At 41.9% G+C, this 17,449-nt stretch overlaps 1 protein-coding gene across 16 annotated transcripts in view; it reads left to right on the top strand.

The window, feature by feature from the left end:
* The first annotated feature begins 748 nt into the window (after positions 1-748).
* Positions 749-17,449, top strand: part of B3GALT1 (beta-1,3-galactosyltransferase 1) — a 377,442-nt gene continuing 360,741 nt past the window's right edge. For 10 of the 16 annotated variants that reach the window (XM_075933545.2, XM_075933535.2, XM_075933540.2 and 7 more), the window contains exon 1: positions 930-1,318. The gene's annotated coding sequence lies outside the window, so the exon portion shown is untranslated. Of the gene's footprint in view, positions 1,319-17,449 lie in introns of all 16 variants that reach the window. The other 6 variants (XR_016350045.1, XR_003086697.3, XR_016350044.1 and 3 more) reach the window with 4 other exon arrangements.

Here is a 17,449-nt window from a genome sequence, read left to right on the forward strand (position 1 = left end):
AGAGCAAACATTCCTGTAAGCGAACTAGTAAATGAAGTACTTAATTAAAAGGTGAAGGATAATTAAAATAATCCAGGTGTCTATATCAAATGTTTTTAAAACATTATGGTGGAGCATCAATTCAGCAAAAGATTGAGGAAAAGGAAAGACTGCCTGCCCACAAAGGCCAGCAATGTCAAGAATATTAACCAAAGAAGGGGGACAATATCATCCCTTATAACCACACAGTGTGTATATTAAAGAACACTTGCTATCTATTACCTGGCTTTTGACTATTTAATCACTTTATCACAATGAGCCATGTTCTACCCTCATTTATTCCAGATTTACACCAATTGTGTTTTCATCAGTCTCCCTGCCCCAGCTGAGTGGAAAGGATTAAACACTAGAAGTGAGTGGAGGGATCAAGTACAGCCCTAAGATGTTGACACGTGTGCCCTAGTGGCCTGGGAAGGACCATTTCTCCCTTTCCCCAAGGGGGAAGGAATGCATCTTTACCATTAGCGGTATATGTTGTCTGTGGATGAGATTCGCTTGTAAACGCCTCTGCACAGGTGCTGGAACTACCCCCCCCCCCCCCCCCCGCTTGAGGTGATTTCCATCATTTCAGGGGGGTTGGGTTCAAAGGCTCCCAGCACTTGCCCTGCACTGTATAAACTGTCCCAGCGCCCTGCTCCCCAGGGCAGGTGCATTCTCTCGCGAGGAGCCTGTACAACACCTGGCGCGATCGGGCCCACCCAAGCAGAACACAAGTAGGGAGTCGGGCTAACCCAGGGATTTACAGGGAGCGCTCAGAGCATCCGCCGGTGCAGGCAGGGCGAGCGGGGTTTGGCACCGGGCGAGCGGGCAGCTACCCCGCGAGCGGCGGGAGAGGAGCCCAGCCGTGCGGTTGGCTTTGCAGTCCCGGCCCCCGCGCCCTCCGCTCGCCCCGGCCCCGCCGCACGCCTCCCCGCTCGCCCCGGCAGCAGCTCGCAGGGGCTCGCCGCTCTCGCGGAAACCAGCCTGCTGAGGAAGGGAGGCGCCGAACGTCGGGACCTTCCGCTCTGATTGGTCTGAGCCGCGCGCTCTCTCCCCCGGCTCCGATCGGGGGGAGGCGGCGATTGGCTGCCCCGGCCTGTCAGTCGGAAAGGCCAAGTTCCATTGCGGGATCGCCTGGCTGCTGCTGCCGCGGCGGCTGCGGGGAGCTGCCGGCTGCTGATGGAGAAGTGATGCTGGCGACCGGGAGCCGGGCGGCAGCAGCGGCAGGACCGGGACCAGCCGTGGGAGCCCCGCTCAGCCCTCCGTGCTGCGTGCAGGGCGAAGACAGCCAAGGCAGCTGGTAAGGTCTGGCCCCGGGGGAATGGATGGCTCTGGATCCGGGCACGGCTGTGGAGCCACAGCGCCTTTTGTTGGAGGGGCTGGAGGCAATGCAATGCAGGGCAGCGTAGCAGCGCGAGGGGAAGCGCCGTGTGTGGGCAAGATGTCTGGGACCCGGGGAAGCTGCTGGCGGCTGCTGCCGCCTGCAATCGACTTTGACAGGCAGGAGATTGCATGTGAGCGTTAGGCTCCGCACTTTGCAAGCGAGGTACCCTCCTCCCTAGCTAGCCCTGCCCGGATGCCCTTCAGAAAGCATCGGCATTGCTGGAAGCCAGAGAGTCTTGCCGAGAGGCTCGGGCGAGTGCAAAAGTCCGCGGTGTGTCTCGAAATATAAAAGAAAAAAAAATCAGAGCGAAGCGAACTTTATTGCCACAATTAAAATGGAAAGTCTTAGCATGGCCCTTGCACGGTAAGGCGAAATCCACAGAGGCACATTCCTATCAGCAGCGCTATTGGAGAAGAGGCAACATTTGCCGTTCGGTGAGAAAACTGGAGGGCTATTAATGAAAAATGGCCGGGGGGGAGCCTATTCATTATATTCTATCTTGCAGACTTACAGCCCTAACTGATGGCCGTGCACGCTAAGCTGTCCCCCCTCTCTACTTTTCTTGCTGCCGCGGAGCTCCACATGGCTTTGGATTTGGAGATGATGAATCGCCAACATCCAAACTCATTCACTTCTCCGGGAGCAGCTCTAGCCACAGTGTCAGTTTCAGGGTTTGGTGTAGTGTACACGTTTCCCAGCTGGGAAAGAAAAAGGGGCTTGGCTTTTGTGTTCGAGGCAAAGAGTTTAGAAGTCCAAAGGGCTTTACAGTGTGAACTGTCAGCTCCTTCAACAGGATGTATAGTCATTTGCCAGCCTCCACTGTTGAATTCCCACATGTTTCTATGGAGAGAACTATCACTGCTTTCAAACAATGATGCAGGGCTACTGCTAGGAAAGCCAGATTGGCAATTAATGGAATAGTTTTAACCTTCTGTTTCTGTCACTAACCCAACAGGGGACTGGATTTTATTTTCTGTAGAAAGATCTTAAATGAGCTTGCTTTTTATTATATACTGCAGATGGCTATTGCTGGTTGGCTGAGTTTGAATCAGTTTCCCTCAGTAAAAATTGACCGGAGAAGACATATATTGAACATTGTTTTTAACTTTTAAAAATTGTTTTATTAATTCAGTTGGTGTTGACTCTTTTTAAGGGCAAATAATATAAGTAATAAAAATGGAAAGTATAAAGCTGCTCTATGTTGTCATATTGTGGATAGAAAAAATAGGTAATGCATGAAAGGTGTGTTTAAGCAAGCATGCACAAAGGAGCTCTTTAGAGAACAGTAAATTGCTAGAGACCTTGGTGGCCTTATTATAAATAACCTGACCTTGGCCTGATGACAGTCATAAAAACACCTTTTAAATTAAAGATGATGTAAACATTAACAGGCCATTTGAATAGAAAATTCACATGAACTGAAAAAATGAGTAGAAAACAAAATTGCTAATTTATGTTTTTGCTAAAGGTAAATTCAAAGAAAAAAAAAAACTTCTAATATAGCAAACCGAAGGGGAAAAAATAAAGCTAGTGGCTGTTTCGAAAGACTAACTCCCATTTTAACACATTCTTTTTTCCATTGCTCTTTAACATGAATTATTCTCAGTGACCAAATATTTAAACTCTTTACTGTTTTAAACCAGCTTTGAATACTCTTAAGTTGTTAAAATATTCTTTAACTTACCTTTAAAAGTTCTTTGCTTAGTTTTCTTGTTTTCTTAATTATATCTTGATTTCATAATATTTTAAATAATTGTTGGTGTACTTTATTTTTTTTTATTATTATGGGCTTGATCCTGCACCCACTGATGTCCATGGAGGCTTATCAAGCAGGATTGGACCCAAATCTAATGTCTGAAATAACTGATATGAAAAGACTAATATACCTGATCATATATTTCATATAAAAAGGAAATGTAATTTTTTATCTATTATTTTATCTTCAGGTCCCTCAGCCATAATCCTTAATGTTTAAAATGCTGCACAACATGTTAAGAAGCTTTTTTTACATATTAATATATGTGTGACATAGGAAAAGCACTTAATTCCAAGTTTTATATTTACTAGCTTTCAAAAACCCACAATACTATAGCAATATGGTACTCTAAAATTTGCAAAGTAATCTGATAAATTTACTAAATTATTGAAATTTGACACCATGCATGAGTAACATTTTTTAAAAATTACAAAGCCATATGATAACTGGCAGAATAGACAATGGGTGTATACTATATTATCACAAAATATTTATATTTTTGTTCACTATGGAGAGATGAATCCAGTGTTCTGGGTGGACAGTAAATATTAAATGTGCGTTCTACACCTCAGACCTTTTATGAAAAATAAAATATTCTTCTTCCACTGTGTATTTAGCAGGTAACTATCTTTATTTAAAGAACATAAAATTCAAAAATTGGTATGAAGAGATGACTCCAAAAATATCAGTTAACTTGTCATAGTCAATTTATTTAAAATATTTGTGGTTAATTTAGGTGTCCAAGAAAGAGAAAATAGTAGTAGTAGTAGCAGCCAGAATCAGGTTTCAGTGCAGATAGTAATAATGCATGTTCTCCTAATTCCACTCAATGATGTCAGTCAGCCTCAGACCTCACCCAAACTACCTGTACATGCCCCCCAATGGTGCCAAAAATTTCTAGTCGTTTTGAGATGTTATTTTTCACAAGGGAGTAAGTAGAAACAGCCAAACTAATGTTTCTTATGACCTAAACTAAATTTTGAAATAGTAGTGTATTAATGAACTGAATCCTGTTTAACAGTCACTTAATCATGTAAGGAATCTCATTTACTTCAGTGGAATTATTCACGAAAGTAAATATTTACAGGATCAGGTCCTAATTCACTGCATTACCTAAATTTATTTAACTAGATCATTTTCATTATAGATATTATGAAACAGTTTATAAAAATTGAAATATTTTAACTCAGTTATATTTCTGTGGAAATGAACCAGAGCTAGTGTCAGTAATCTATAAGCAAGAAGAACTAGAAAGCGGATTTAGTTTTAATAAAAATCCCAATCAACCACTAGAAATTATGATGATTTTATCAATTATATGCTTTCAACCATGCTTTATTCTTTAATTATGGACTTATTAATTTTCATTTCTTTCTAGAACTATATCAGAATGATAGTGCAGTTTCTTAAATCACATTAGATTTTCTATTTCAGATTTCTTATTTAGAAAATAAGTCCCTCCTGTCCCAATATATCTAGCTTTACCAATAAGAGATTTATCAAAATAATACAAAATCTTAAATTTTCCTTGCCTGTATGTATGTACATTGGTGATTTTTGCAGGGAAATATTAATAAATAAATAATATAAAGAGGAAATATAGAGAGGAAGATTAATCATCCTAGCACGTTGCAAGCTGCTCCCCATTTAATTGCCAAAATAAAGATGAAAAGCAGAGTACTAAAATACTGGTGATGTAATTTGTCAAGTGTGGAAGTAAAATTATTTATTTTGAATTAGGTAGGAAAACCAAATTGCGTTGTTTGGAAATAAGAAATTTAAAAAAAGCTGTGTACGAAAATTATAAAAAGTAATAATTTTGAAATATTTTTATGTAGCTCACTCCTTTCTACCTACCTACTTACCTAATCATGCAAATTGTATATTGGTCTTTTGAAAAAGTAAATTCCATTACTGATTTTCAATGGAAACACCAGCTTGTTGCTCTGAGTTGTATCCTCTCCAGCAAATACAGTGTCTGTGACTTCTGGTCCATGGAAGCTCTGCAGACCCCCCTGGATGTACAGACATGTAAAATACACCCCAAAATGACTTTTTATCTTCCCAACTTACTCATGTCAACTTGTTCCAGGGCTACATGTACACTGGCAGCTTCTTGCGCAAGAACTCTTCTATGGAAGAGTTCTTGTGCAAAAACTTCCACAAGAGAGCGTCTACACTGGCATGTGCTTTTGTGCAAGAGCATCCATAGCAGTGTAGACGCTTTCTTGTGCAAGAAAGCTCTGATGGCCATTTTAAAGATAGGAGCTTCTTGTGCAAGAAATTCATGTTGCCTGTCTACACTGGCCTCTTCTGGAAGAGCTCTTGCGCAAGAGGGCTTCTTCCTGAGAGAAAGCATCAGAGTTCTCGCACAAGAAGCCCTGATTTTCTACAGTACGACTTCAGTTTACTTGCGCAAGAATGCGCAGCTAGTGTAGACAGGAAGCATGTTTTTGCGCAAGAGCGGCTGTTTTCGCACAAGAACGCGCCAGTGTAGACACAGCCCACATGTTTCTAAAGTGTCATAAGATATTGATGGGTTGTCAAGGCTGTTCCCTACTTCAGCACTTTAAGTGCAGAAAGAGGGAGCCTGCAAGAGACCTTAAAAAAACCTTTCCTCTATAGGCTTCTGCTTAAAAACTCCCCAAGGTCACAGATCCCCTGATCTTGGATGGTATGCTGCCACTACCCCAGTGCAAAACCCTTTTCTTTTTGAACCCAAGAAAATTCACTTGGGAATTTCTTCCTGTGGGATACCCCAAACTCTTTTACTACTAGAGAGCTTGAGCAAAACAAACTGTAATCCCTCATAGCTGACCTCTCAGTCTTAGGCATGCAAACGCAGGCTTCCTGTTACCTTCCAGGACACAAGAATCAGATCCTAGGTTTTTTTTTTTTTTTTTTTTGTAAGTGATTTGATTAACAAAACAAACCCATATACTTGGTAAAGCATACTTGGTTGCTAGGTGTTATAGAGCAACTGAGAAGAAACAGATTAAAGCACAGAGAATTGCTTCCCTGGGATTCAGCTTTAGTTAGAGCGTAAGGGTGTGTGTGGAACATGGACTCAGCACAGAGGAATTTAACCAGACTACAAAACAAAGAGAATAACCTGATGATGTCTAATTGAACATTCCCTATCACTTATGTATCTGTAGCTTCAAGGTCCAGTCCATTTCTAGGCATGGATATTCCTTTTCTAGGCATGAATATTCCTGCTTGGTTCAATTAATCTCCCCCACCCCCAGTCCCGGTTTGAACTCTCACAAAAGAACTGCATCAGGTAGATTCCCTTTTAATTCACACCTCAACACTTTCTTCCTATTGGTTCTCTTGGTTCCCTCCAAAACTTCCTGGATGCCCTGGGTTTAATCCTTTAGGGTATGTCTACACTACCCCGCTAGTTCGAACTAGCGGGGTAATGTATGCATACCGCACTTGCTAATGAAGCCCGGGATTTGAATTTCCCGGGCTTCATTAGCATAAGCGGGGAGCCGCCATTTTTAAATCCCCGCTGCTTCGAACCCCGTGTAGCGCGGCTACACGGGGCTCGAACTAGGTAGTTCGGACTAGGGTCCTATTCCGAACTACCGGTACTCCTCGTGAAACGAGGTGTACCGGTAGTTCGGAATAGGCACCCTAGTCCGAACTACCTAGTTCGAGCCCCGTGTAGCCGCGCTACACGGGGTTCGAAGCAGCGGGGATTTAAAAATGGCGGCTCCCCGCTTATGCTAATGAAGCCCGGGAAATTCAAATCCCGGGCTTCATTAGCAAGTGCGGTATGCATACATTACCCTCCTAGTTCGAACTAGGAGGGTAGTGTAGACATACCCTTAGTTACTGAATGCTGGGATGTTTAAAAAAGGGCAACACCTCTCCCATCCATCATGGGTGCATAACTCCACTTATGCTTTATGTATGAATGCCTAATACCATTCCTTTCCAAGGTGCAAATGCTGTATGGAAGCTGATCCATCTTTTACTGACTTCAATGGAAGTCAGATCAGGCATCATAAAGCATTTCTCATTAACATCAATGAGCACTGCTTTTAAGGAGAGATTGCAGATTCAGGTCCATAGGCTGAGGATAAACTCATTTTCCAACAGATGAAGAGGAGCAGTGGAAGGTTCTTCTCTGACAGACTGTATGTAGTGTGGGTGGCAAGAAATTAGACAGACAAGGTAGGTGAGGTAATCTCCCTTACTGAAACTACTTAAGATTATGAAAGTAACAAGCTTCTGAGCTTGCACAGAGGCCTTCTTCAGATGTGGGAAACTCACTCTGTGTCATAGCTAAATATAAAGTGGAACATAATTGTTTAGCATAAATATTTAACATATATTTCAAGGAACCATTCAAGGTGAAGTGGCTTCTTAACACCTCTCTAATCATAGTGGGGGTGAGTAAGCAATACATGGGAATGCAGTTTTTGAGATTGTTAATGGGATTATTGAAATAAGCCATAAATGCAGCATGTCTATTCAGTCCATGATTTTTAGTACAGGCAGTTCCCGGGTTACATGGATCCTACTTACATCGGATCCCTACTTACAAACGGGGTGAGGCAACCCCGCACTAGCTGCTTCCCCCCAGCAGACCAGGGAGACGTGAAGCTAGTGCTCCCCCCCCCCCCCCAGCAGACCAGGGAGACGCGGAGCGGCTTTTCTCAGCAGACTCCTCAGCTTGAGAATAAAGGACTGAGGGAAGTGAGGGGTGGGAGAATAAAACTGAACTCTGGAGAAATGTTTGGCTAGAGTTTCCCCTACAATACAGGCAGTCTGCGGGTTACGTACAAGATAGGTTTGTTCTTAAGTTGAATTTGTATGTAAGTTGTTACTGGTACACCTCGTGGTGTACCGGTAGTTCGGAATAGGAATCCTAGTCCAAACTACCTAGTTCAAGCCCCGTGTAGCCGCGCTGCATGGGGTTCGAACCAGCGGGGTTTTAAAAATGGCGGCTCCCCGCTTATGCAAATGAAGCCCGGGAAATTCAAATCCCGGGCTTCATTTACAAGTGCGGTATGCCTACATTAGTTCGAACTAGATTTATTGATCTGTTTGGGGTGGTTACTAGATCAATGAAGGTAGTTGTGGTGATTTGTAGGTTTCTTATATATAGTTATCTGTAGGGTTCCATTGTTGAAGCTAATTGTGGTATCCAGGAAGTTAATGGTAGTATGGAAGTATTCCAGAGAAAATTTAATAGATCAATGGTAGTTGTTAAAGTTATGGTGGCAATCTATGGGGGAATAGAAGTCATCTGTCCAAAGGATGAAAATACCATCAGTCTATTTCAGGTACATCATTGATTTTGTGGAACGGTTGGTCAGAAATTCTTCCAAGTCGTCCATTAAGTAGTTGGGAAGCCATCCTAGTGCCATGACTGTCCTTTTGCTTGGACAAAGAATTTGTAGTTGCCTGTAAAATTGATATGAGGATGAAATGGATGAGTTTAGCAATGTATTTTGGGTGGATTTCTGACAATTGTCCATTGTCTTGTAAATATTCGAGGCAAGCAGCTATGCCATCATTGTGGAGGATATTGGTGGATAAGGAAGTAACATCCATAGGGGCAAGGATGGTGTTCTGAGGGTAGTTGTTAATGTTGTGGAGTTTGTGAAAGAAAACTGTTGTGTCTTGGAGGAAGTAAGCCTTTTGTATGGTGAGGGGTTTTAAGTGCCACTAGATAGTGAGCAAACCAGCAGACAAAAGGGGTACCATTGTAATCTTCAGCCATGACCACAAAGTTAACCTGGCCAACCAAAAGCTCTCTGACACCACCTATTAAAAAGATCTCAAAGAGGACCCACACCATAGTTTACCCTCAAATTCTTCCCCAAACAAATCCAAGAAAAATCTCTACAAAAGCATTCCCAAAGAACCTATTCCAGGGACCTTCTACATGCTTCCAAAGACACACAAACAAGAGGACCTATGCAAACCCTTCATAGCTGGCTCCAGCATTCCTAGTGAAGGAATGTCATAGAAACCATTCTCAAACCACTCACCACACAAAGGGTCAGTTGCCTCCAGGAGGCAACAGGCTTCTTCCATGAATTCCACAACATTAACAACCTCCCCACATTCCTCCACAAATTCCTTTAGCCACTATGACTAGAGGGAATCTTAATAGGCTACTTTGCCTTCAGTGGTCCCTTATACAATCCATCTTGTATTAAGCTGTGTCACCTTGATTACGTGTCCCAGATTTGAAGAGCTCTATGTAAGCTCAAAAGCGTGTCTCTTTCACTAAACAAAGTTGGTCCAATAAAATATATTACCTCACCTACCTTGTCTCTCTAATTGGCATTCTGCCAGCTAGGAAAATATTCCAATGGGCATTGTAGCCTAAAGATGTGTCTTTGACCGGCAGCAATATTCTTCTGTTCAGCCAGATGGAAGCGAAGGACAGAGACAGAAATGCTTGGTCTCTCTGAGACTTGGGACATGTTAATTCAGCCTTAGAGCTTTAGGAGTTGTGATGGACTGAATAGGATAGGCCCAGCTGTGATGATGCATTATGAATCTCATTTACAGTACTTGAGCTCTCCTATCAGTCACTGCTAATAACAATTATTACAGATTGAACCTCTCTAGTCCAGCAACATCTGTGGTCTGGCAAGATTTTAGTTAGTTGGTTGTCCGCTTATTGTGGGTGTGTCCAGGTTTCCAGTGGTCCTGTAAAGTTTGTTTACAGCCACCAGTCCAGGCTGTCAGTATGCTGTTATTTAGCTCTAAATTACTCAAAATGTCTTCTAAAGACCAGCAGGCAGTGGAAGTGTGGCAAAATATGTTTTTTATGCTTATCTACTTATTTCTTTGTGCCAGTTACAGTAAAATTGTGTAACAACACTAATACTTTGTAATGAAGAGAGCTGATAAAACTTGACTAGACTAGGTGTAGGCTTATATAGGGTGTATCGGTACAAGCATACATTATTGAGCAGCATTGCAAGCACTCTTCTATGTATTCGCCTCAGTGAAATAAAAATAAAGAGAGCCACTCAGTACAATATTGACCTGTGGCTCTGCAAATTCTCTGGTTTGGCAACAACCAGGTCCTGAGATTGCTAGACTAGAGGTTCAACCTGTATTATACACAACACTTATTTCAGTTTTCATTCCAAAGCACAATTGGTGTATCCCAAGCATCATTGCATACAACTCTGAAATATAGCCACAGCTATAGCCCCACTACCCAGCAGTTTAGACATTTTCACTTTGGGTTAGACCCCAATTTTTAAAAATCAAATATTCATTTACACATACACCCCCTTTGAAAAGTGCTATATACAATTGAAATAACGAGAGAAATTCAGGTAGCCATAATTTACGTATTCCTTTGGAGCTTTGCCAGGACATGTAGGTTATCACTTTTGTCTTTGCGGAAAATGGCCGGCATTACTAAATAGCCACAAATCTTTCTCCATGTCTCTTATGTACGATGTTTGGGTACTCGCTTACTCGAAAAGAAGAGATAAGAATAGTATCTATCAAATCACCACCACTTCTTCCACACTTAGGTTTTTCTCTTGTGGTCTTCTATCCAAGAATTATATTTAACAATGCTTAGCTTGTGAGATTCAACACAATCAAAGCCTGCAGCGTTCTGAATGCCGATAACATTCAGGAGCTTGCCTCCCTCTGAGCTGTTGTGCAGCTCCTTCATGCAAAGGGGCTGTTGTTTTTGTTTCTTTAGTCCTTCAGCAGGTGGCCACATTTTCATTTGTATAGCTAGCTCTGCTGAGGAGCAACATCTGTGGCTTTGTAGGGGTTATACCAGCCAGAAGGCTGCAAATATTTCCTGCTACATCAGGCCCTGAGTTTGTTAAAAGGATACTCTTACTTATTTGTTACTTAGAGTTGGATCCTTGATACTAGAAGAAAAGTGGAATAAATATTACTTTTTACATTCAGTTTGATATTTACTTTATATAGCAGGAGATTTAAGTAGGGGAGGAAATTTTTGACATTACCTGTAGGAAGATCTTAATGTATTAAGGAAAGTATCTCATTCCAGGGTACAATCTAGGCCTCTAGTGATTATGGCAAGTTCAGGAAAGTGTATGGATGAATAATTTAGAGTTTTCTAGACCCCTCCCATGCTAAAGTCTGTGTTAATCAGTGGAGGAGAAGAAAAACTCTACAAGATGCTTCTTGCAGTGTTTCTCCCAAACCATTGCATTGGGGGAATGGGCCAGTGGAGGTACAGAATTTGCCCTCTTAGTAATTGCAATTAAAGTTACACTTAATCAGATAAAACATTTGTAAGTATGGAAATGTACAATTACGATCACATACCTAATCTTAACTTTGCCCACACTACTCAATAAGCAAACTATCTCTGTCCCAAATACCACCTAATAAATCATTCTCCGTTCATATGTTCCATTTCATACCTGCACCAGAAACATGGACAACAACATCATTCCTCATTTTCAGTAGAGTTCTGTGTATCATAAATAGTCATTCAAGTGTCCACTGCAAACATGTTCATGGAGTCATTGCTCCACAATCTGCACTGGCTTCCCATGGGTTTATGGAAGATATTGGTATTGACCTTTAAAGCCATATATAGCTTTATGTATTATGTAACCTTCCTATCAGAGAGACCGCTAGTTTTCCCATGACATGCCACCAGAGGGGAGATCAGGAGAGATACTCAAATTGGACCCTCCTTATTATAAAGGAGAAGGGTCCACAGGCAGGGTATTTATCAGATATGTTCAGATGGGTGCTTATTATTTTGTTAATCTAAATAAATATTTAGAATAAATATTGTTAAATAAACAAATAAAGAATAAAGCTCTTAATTTCACACAGTGAGTCCTGTGCTTCTGGGTAGCAGTAGGCTGAGTATTCTCTGTTCCTATCTGAGGAAAACAGCAACTCCTAGTCTAATCGCCTCCTTTACTTCAGGGGCAGGTTATGGTCTGACTTAGCCACTTGCATCACTGGCACAGCAGGGGGAAAAGGTAGGGGATGTGGATGCCACAGATTAGCTTTCTTGACTCAGTCTCTCCCTCTCTTGTAGGGTTTACATCTCTTGGATTTCTGGAATCCAAAGGGTCTGTTCCCTGAGCAGGGCTCTTCTTGCCCCGCATCTGTGCACCTGCAGGGGACCATCTGCTGTCTCTACAGTTCCGGTTTCCAGCAGTGCATCCTCCTCCTCCCTCCAGTCCTGGTACACCACTAAATTAACTTAAGGGGAGGCTTTTAACCAGTTCTATCTGGTCCTTGATTAGCTCCCAGTGTCCCAAACAAACCAAACTATTTCAATTAATTAGTGCAGGTTCTTGAATAGTTCCTGGTGTCTTAACTAACCTTGAGTGACCATGTTTAGTTACCAGGAAAATAGGGACTTGTTTAACCTGCAGCAAATATACCTGCTTTCTGCTACTTTCTTGTAGCCCTCTCGTACGACCTTCTCACAGTACCTAGAGAATTTACCTTTTCAATGCTTTAGAGATCTCATTCCTGTAGATGAGGTCATCTGCAGGATCTGCTACACTTCACTATGATTCAGGATTTAAACTGTTGTGCATCTAGCTTTAGATAATTGCAGCCATAGGCTCCAGACTTCAGTGTATTTTCAGTCGTATCAGAGGGTTGAGTTTGTCTGCTGGTGGTTGCTAAGCACTTATGAATTTTTCCCTGGAGTGCTCCAGTCACGGTGTGCCCATGGAATTGGTGCCGATGAACTCAATTTAACAAAGTATTTTGTTTTGGAATTAATATGTTGTCTTTCCTTAGAGCATTTACATGTGTAGTTGGAGACTTGCTTTTTGGGACTGGTGGCCTAAGGTCAGCTTTGCTGATCTTTCCATCCATGTAATAACACGTTGCCAGAAGGCCCATTGGCAGAAATCAATGGACCTCCTGCCCCTTCCCATGGCTGGAGCCACAGCCCCACCCCACCAGAGGAGCCCTGTGCCAGCACAACAGCCTAGTCCTGTCCTCTTTTCTCTCCTCCCCGTCCCCCTGCCCCATTCTGCCTGCTCTGGGGAAAGCCACAGCAGCATCTCTTGATGAAAGACTATTTTGATATTTTCCATGCAGGTTCCAAGGCCAAGTAACCCTGCCCCAGAACCTCCATGGGGCAAATCAAAAGTGTCTTTCAATCAAGAGATGCTTTTTGGCAGAGGGTCCAGGGGCCCTTTTAAATTGCTGAGCCCAAATTGCTCCCTTTCCCCTTCCCTCGTGTTGTCCAGCCTGATTACCAGAGTCCCTTTATACAAGGACTAAGCCGTAATTGTATCCTACTTGGTTTAGTTCATATTTTATTCCTGACTTACTTGAAGTTAAATGTAGTGTATCTTTGCAAGAAAGTTTAAGAACACCAGCTGACATGATGTTAAACATGAGTTGTCCCTATTAATTAATTCTGCAATTAGTTCAAAATCTTGATCTTGTGCAAATATTCCAGGTTTCATTTTAATGTGGGATAGTGAATACAAAACTAAGGACTATAGCACATGGTAGCATGTGTGGATGTCATGGATGGTATAAATCAGCAGTGCAATGAAACTAGGGTTAGTGCCGGGTGGCTGATGCCACTATATTTACCTGCGTCTGCACAGGTACAGGCAAGCTGCTGGCCACAGATCACTGTTCCCAGTCAATAGAAGCTGTAGGAAGTGGTGCAGACTGGGACATTGATTCCTTCAGCTCCCATTGGCTAGGAATGGCAATTCATGGAATGGGAGCTGCAGTTGCTCGTACCTGTGGAGGCGCAGGTAAATATAGCGGCGGCCTGCCAAAGGCTAACCCTGGGATAACCGGATCTGGCCTATGGGCCAGTATTCGCCCACCCCTGAAATAAATATTTCTCTGTAGAATTTGAGCATTGTACTCTTTAAGATTATGCTACTTGAGTACCAGATGACAGGTAAATCTCATCACGAGAAGGAGTGGACAGTGAAAGAATCCATTCTAAAGGCATACACACTGAACAACATCACTTACGCTGCTTACATAGGCTACCAACATGGAGGTTAGGTCCATCAATGGCTATTAGCCAGGATGGGTAGGAATGGTGTCCCTGGCCTCGGTTTCTCTGGAGGAGGGTGACAGAAGAGGGATCGTGTGATGATTACCTATTGTGATCCCTCCCTCTGGGGCATCTGGTGTTGGCCACTGTCAGCAGACAGGATACTGGGCTGGATGGACCATTGGTCTGACACAGTATGACTGTTCTTATGTTCGTTCTAGGGCATTGCTTGGCCCCTAATGTACATCTCAACAAAAAAAACCTATTATCGGACATAATCATTAACTCACTATTCATAGTCTATGTTTCTGAGACAACAGCAAAGTTTTAGTAGTTCTCCTCCTGGAGAACTATACATATTGGCTGCGTCTAGACTGGCAAGATTTTGCGCAAAAGCAGATGCTTTTGCACAAAATCTTGCCGCCTGTCTACACTGACTGCTAGTATTTGTGCAAGAACACTGACTTTGTACTGTACAAAATCAGTGGTTCTTGCGCAAGTATTTTGATGCTCCCACTCAGGGATAAGCCCTCTTGCACAAGTATTCTTGTGCAAGAGGGCCAGTGTAGACAGCCACCTTAATTTCTTGTGCAAGAAAGCCCGATGGCTAAAATGGAGCATCTATACTGGGCACGGATGCTTTTGCGCAAAAGCATATCTTTTGTGCAAAGGCACATGCCAATATACTTTTCCATTAAAAGTATTTGCGCAAAATCATGCCAGTCTAGACGCAGCCATTTAGTATGAAGGAGAGTATTTTCCTGCAGGTGGTATACAGTGTGCCACATGGATGCAAATCACTTAGAAAATAATCCATATCCATGTACAAAGAATACGAAGCATTTTTACAGAAAATTGTCATCTTAATGTAATTAGTTTTTTTGGTTATTTGAGCACCTAATACAAGTATAATTAATGGGGCTGCAGATTCATTGTGGAATTTTAAAAATGAAAAATCATGAATTAGTCATGGTAAATTCAGTAAAAGTCACAAGTTAGGGAGAAATGGCATGTAAGGTTACCAGAGAGCCATTTAAAGTGGACAAGCCTCCTCCCACCAAGTGGGGTAGCTTGACCAAAGCTGAGTAGCATTGCAACCTCCGCTATGACAGGTTGCAATGCAGGACTATGGAAAGAAAAATCATAGACAAACAGAGAAATCGTCATACCCATGGCAGTGATTGAACTGCAGCTCTAATAATTAGTATATTTATGTTCTTGTACTATATAAAGTTGTTAGTTTTATTTTATAAACTTTTGGGAAATCATATCAATCTAGAAAAAAGCTAATGAAAGAAAACTTTTCTAATCTCACCGACTTTTTGAAGGTAACACATCAGTTCTACCTGAAAATGTTTGACAGCAATCTTTGAGTACTATTGACATCTGTTATTAACCCCACAGATAGTGCTTTTCATCTAGAATGCATGCTTCAAATGGTTCTAAAGTGCTAGTTATACACTGCCTGGAATTGGTTACTGAACAGACTCAATGATAAGCGAAGAGGTAGAGTGACTCAGGGTTAAAGGTTGGCTGCAAGATTCAAAAGTAAGTACATGGGAAGTGATCCTCTGAAGGAGATGTTGACTTGAATAGAATAGCTAAGGTGCAAATCTACATCAGTCATTAAAGTCACTGGGGGTCTACATACAGAATGCGAGGAGGACTGGGTCCAAAGCTCCAATCCTGCAAACATTAATGTAGGGGTTTAACTTCAACAGTATAATTAATCCCACTGAAGTATATGGGAGTACTCACGTGCTAAAAGTTAAGTGCTTTGCTGAATGAGGGCTAAAGTTCACAAAATATACTGAGTTCTTGGCCCACTTCAGAGCTTTATTTGAAGCCAGGCATTCACATATAGGAACCAATGAATCTGTGTGTCTGTCTGTTCGAGAACTCCTCCTGAATGATAAGTATTAGGACCACCAAATTTAGTATACAGCTTCCTCTGATCATAACTTAAAGCAAGATAAGAGTTTGTGTCAGGAAAATGGGATGGGCCTGGAATGGGATTGCTTCTCAAAGCCATATAGAAAAAACACTAGGCAGGTGAAAGGAGCTAAATTGTTTCCTCAATTATACTGATATACATTTATAACAACATGACTGAAACCTGGTGTAAATGAGGAAGATAAAGGACCAGTTCATATAGCAAGCTTATTTTGAATAATTCCCTTCCAGATAAAATACAAACTCAGCATTAAGGCTCTGAGTCATAGATTCTGTGATTTTTCTGGGACCTCTGTGACTTTTGCAGCTGGCAGATGTGACTGATCCTGGAGCCACTGAAGTGACTCAGGTGACCATGAGGATAACTGCAGTCCTTTCCCCTCCTGCCACAGCAGCAGTCCTAGGCTGCTCCCACCACAGCAGCAATGCTAGCAGTCCCAGGCCATTTCCTGCCAGCAGCTGTGCCAACAGTCCTGGGCTTCCCCAAGAAGATGCTCTGGAGTCCTCCCCACCTCAAGCACCAGTGGGTGCATCACACTGCTCCCCCACCTCAAGCAGCAGCTGTGCTCCTGGAGCACTCAGAACACCAAGATTTAGTTGGGGTATATAGTACATGTCATGGAACGGTTACAGGGCCATGAATTTTTGTTTATTGTCCCATCACCTGTCCATAATTTTTACTAAAATTGCTCATGACTAAATCTTAACCTTAATAATGGCATATGTGGGCTAGTAAGAAAAGAATGTAGTGCACGAAAGCAGCCAATAACTAAGAAATAAAATAAATGACGCAACGTTTACAAAATTTTCACTGTTGCATTCATTAATATTTTCACCTGCTAGTAAAGACCAGACTAGTAACTTATTATTTAGTCTAAAAAGACACTTTTCAAGATGATTTCCAAACTCAGACATTAGTGTGATTTTTTTTCCTCCTCATCATACAAGGAGATTGTAAAAAATAAAGTGTGCTTTATGGAAACAGAATTATTATTTTTCCTTTGGGAGTTTGATTTCAATATGACCTGAAATTTTCTATGAAATGAGTTTGGTGACTTTAGCTTTCTAATAGACTGTTCTGCACATCATAAAAATCTGTGCTTATCAACTGAAACAATTAGGAAGCATTATATTCTCAAAATTGTTCAGACCAAAAATAGATGTCGGGAGAATTTGCTAAACGAGAAAAAAAGAGCTACGTTCTGCCATTGCACTTGCTGTCCCCCTCATGCACTCTAGAACTTGAATTTTCTAAAACAATTTTTATTTACAACTTTCAGACAGCAAGACATGATAAAATGACCCATCTCACAAAGCTATTCAGAAACAAAAGCAAAAAAGCCCCCTT

The sequence above is a fragment of the Pelodiscus sinensis genome, chromosome 7, assembly GCF_052426305.1.
Source record: "Pelodiscus sinensis isolate ZL-2025 chromosome 7, ASM5242630v1, whole genome shotgun sequence".
NCBI classification, from domain to species: domain Eukaryota; kingdom Metazoa; phylum Chordata; order Testudines; family Trionychidae; genus Pelodiscus; species Pelodiscus sinensis.